Source organism: Artemia sp. Qi Xiang Cuo, chromosome 16, assembly GCF_049724085.1.
Source record: "Artemia sp. Qi Xiang Cuo chromosome 16, ASM4972408v1, whole genome shotgun sequence".
NCBI classification, from domain to species: Eukaryota; Metazoa; Arthropoda; class Branchiopoda; order Anostraca; family Artemiidae; genus Artemia; species Artemia sp. Qi Xiang Cuo.
In genome coordinates, this window is record NC_142809.1 from 63,136,368 (window position 1) to 63,140,709 (window position 4,342).

Here is a 4,342-nt window from a genome sequence, read left to right on the forward strand (position 1 = left end):
GGATAAGACTGTGATGTGGGCCCAACCGAAAACTAGCATCCTGACTGATCTTCGCTTGCACCGTTTCAAGCGAGGACAGAATTGCTGTTGCACCATAACGACCAACAAGGCGCCTATTGCGCACAGCAAGCGCCAAATATAATAAGAACTTACAGTATCTAAAATAATTAACCTTCATTTGTTTCAGATCATGCTTAGTAAAAATCGGATACAGCCCAGAAGCGGATAAAATCGCATGGTCACAGAAACTACAGTAAAGTTTAGCAAGACCTAACATTCCGTTCAAGCCTCCTTTTGGAACGACTAATCAGGAGGAGGTCATCAGCATATGCTAAATAAGACACTTCCAAAAACCAAAAAAATAACTGGAGGGAATCTTATTAATCACACTCGAAATACAAGCATTAAAAATATGAGGCGAAAGAACTCCTCCTTGCCTAACTCCGCATTTAACAGGAATCTTTCCAAAAGCACATCCATTCGATTTCAATCTCACATATGAATTCGAATACCAAAAACGTAGCAGAGAAATAATCGATGGGTTTATACCAAGCTGATGTAAAGAATAAAAAGCCTGGGGGTGCACAACACTGTCGAAAGCTTTAGATATATCTAAAGCACATATATATAATGATTGACCTTTCGTTTGTGCATCCTTAAAAAGGAGAGCAAGCACCCGATGTGCATGTTGACAAGAAATCCCCTTTCTAAATCCAAACTGATTAGCATCATAATTCACAAAATCAATAATATAAAGAAGAAGCACATATTCAAAAAGTTCGCTAATATTGCAGGCGACAGTAATAGGCCTATAAGAATCACATTTATTTACATCTTTTCCTCTCTTTACAATTGAGGTAACAGTATGACATAGGAAACTATCAGGCACTAAAGAACAGCAAAGACACATTTGAAAAAGTAGCTGCAAATGTTTTACTAGCTCCCGAGAATCTTTCCGTAAATGAAAAACACTTATACCATCAATATCAATAAACTGAGACTTCAGCCGCCTGATCAAATCAGTAATTATATCAGTTGACACAGGAGGGACGTGCTTTCGTTGCATTTTTTCGGGAAGGCACTTGGCAAGGAGTTGGAAATATCGGCTATGTACTGCGAAATTAACACGGGAAAAAATATTAGAATAATGTTGGATCCAAGCTGATTGCGGAATATTATCACTCTTATAATCAGTAAACTTAGAAGAATTCGTCACAAACTTCCACTCTTTCGAACTGTTTGGAAAATTAACTCCAGCTTCACGGACGGACCGTAGTTGTCTTTTATAAGCCGTTTTCGTTTTACGTTTAATATCAAAAACAGTACCACGAGAGGGACACCCACAAGCAATCCAAATCCGTAACCATAGCTTGGCCTGATTTTTCACTTTTTTCAAAAGAGGGTCATAATTCCAAACAAACTTTCGCGTGTTGGACCGAATATGTTCAATTGGGACAGCTACTTGTTCGTTTTTTTTTTCAAACATAAAATGATTTGATGATAATACGTATTCGATTGCAATCGAACACTGGATGAGTTAACTCCTCAACAGAGGAGGCTATAAGGCTCATTAATGGTACTCAGCAGGCTTGCAAGTATGGCTACATATAGAGGCCAATCACATCGATTCCAATTTCGTCGTTGAAACCACTTTTTTTCTACGGATTGGGGAGCATTTATTACTAGTTTAGATGTTACTGACACACACAAAGATATGGGTGTGTGGTTAATAATCTCTTTCATCTTTATCAACGTGGACAGTTGAAGTTGTAACACCAGCAGAGCATACACAGTAGTCAAGGTTAGACCGGGAGCCGCTGGCATGTATGTAAGTAAATGGAAGATCTTTTGTCAGAATCCGGAAACCAAGGGGGAGGCACTCGAGCAGTGAATCGGATCGGGGAGAGAACATTGTCATTTCACAGTTCATGTCACCCATGAGTAGCCAATCATAACCGTGTTTCTCAGTACCCCATACCAAATTTTCAAATTTTTTTGCATGCTTTAACATAATGGTTGAATGGCGCAAGATTATTCTTGTTATGTAGCAAACTAACATTAACTAGTACAGGATCATCAATCCTGACAGCTCAATAAATATCAGATCCGTAACAGTGTGGAGAAAGGGAAGAGAGTTTCCGATTCAGCACGAAAGCCAACCCACCGGAGGGACGACCTCCAGTTCTTCGGGCATTTGTAGAAAAAACAATGTGGTCGGGGCTACGTCGAAGGAAATTTACGCTCACAGCCAGGAATAAATGTTCTTGAAAAAGGACTACACCAAATGTATCAAGAAGATTATCAATACAAATGTCCTTATCTTTGGTCCCATTAATATTAAAAGAACAAATAGAGATAGGCAAAGATATCATTTGGCAATACCTTTGGTAGCAATAGCAAGCAACTTGGGAAATCGCAAACTATATGACACATGGTCTCCACCACAGCTAGCGCATTTAGGGGACAACTGACAGGGAGAGTCCTTTGCTGATTCGTGGGGATCGGAGCATTTCACGACTGGGCTTCTGCAATTGGCAACTACGTGGTCAGGAGAACGGCATCTATGGCAACAACGCGGGATCAGAAGATACTCAAAAATCACTCAAAAATTCATAATCAACTTTCAATCCAGTTTTAATGGCATTGATCTTAGTTGCAACATCTACAAACGAAATTCTGAGTGCATGGGAAGTTCCAAGCCTTGTTACATCAGAGACTCCAGGGTATTCAGTAAGGCGAGAGATATCGTAATCAGTGCCTATACCCTTTAATAGACCAAAATATTTCTTTTCGATAAGTTTGGCTTTAGAGTTAGCTAAAACTGAGGGCACAGCCTTGCAAAAATCATTCACGGCCACATTATCGATTCTTACAACAAGTTTATCGTTAGACGACCGTATGCTGCTAATTGCCTCATGACCGGAGATCTTGTCAATTACCTCTCTACGTTTTGCTGGGCTATTCAAAACCTTAGGCACATTCGAGATAACAACTGTGGCTAGATTATCATTCGCGGGAACAGTAGGTAATGCCGGGAAATTCATATCATAATTTGTGAGCTTAGAATCAATAACTTCTAGAGTTCGGTCAATTTTATTAATCTTGATAGCTAAGCGTGCTACAATAAATCTTGGCTGTAATATGCTACAGCCGGTATGGTAGGAACTTCGGTTGGAAGTCGAATCACATAAATAGGAATAGTTATGTTCTCAGAATCACATTTCCGGATTAAATCAATCATATCTCTGATATTGTTTGTAATTGCTTTATTGCCAACGCGCTTAGGACAACAGTCATCTGGAACTGTACCTGAATAAAGTTCAATCTTTGCAGTTGAAACAGCCAAATTCTTTAAAAAATCAACCGCATGACTCACGATGATATCGTCGTCAATTCCCGCTTCAAAATTCACTTGGATAAAGTTCAAAACAGGCGAATAAACATACCTGTCATTATCGCTTGCAACACTCATAGTCCGCTTTAAACCGGTTTATCTAGGCAGGCAATTCACATCACGTCTTGTCTTGGCAAGAGCTAAATGAAAACTCAACTATGGTTCCACGTCAAGAAAAAGCTTGCTAGAAAAAATGGGGATTGTTGCCTGTAAAAAAAATCCAAGTTTAATGAATCTAGAGTATGTTGCAAGAGTAAGTTTCAAAACTGGTAATTTAAATAAATTTTTTGAAAATTTCTAGCATAAAACAAGGCAAACTTAGATTAGATTGTAAAAAGAATAAGAAAGCAATAGTCTACTCTCCTCTTGCCGATATTCTAAATTTAGTGAATCTAAAGTATAATGCAAGAAAAAGTTTCCAACTGGTACTTTAAATAGATTTTCAGAAAATTTCTAGCATAAAAAAGACAACTTAGATAAGATTGTAAAAAGAATAAAAAAGCAATAGGCTACTCTTGCCAATAGCTATTGGCAAGAACAGCTATATAGTTTGCCAATAGCTATTGGCCAGAACAACTATTTAGTCTCAAGACCATATGGTTCAACATCAATAAAAATCTTGCCAGAATAAATGGGCATAAGGCTTGTTGCCTGTAAAAAAAATTTCCAAGTTTAATGAATCTAGAGTATATTGCAGGAATAAGCTTCTAAAATGATACTTTAAATTGATTTTTAGAAAATTTCTAGCATAAGACAAGGCAACATAGATTAGACTGTGAGAAGAATAAGAAATAAATAGGCAACTCTACTCTTGCCAATAGCTATTGGCAAGAACAACTATATGGTCTCAATTTCTATACATTTTTTTCAGTGTCTATCACAGAGAAGCTTGTAGTGATGGCACTATCTTTGGGGTTGTCTATATTAGTAGTTCCAATCGATGCGAGT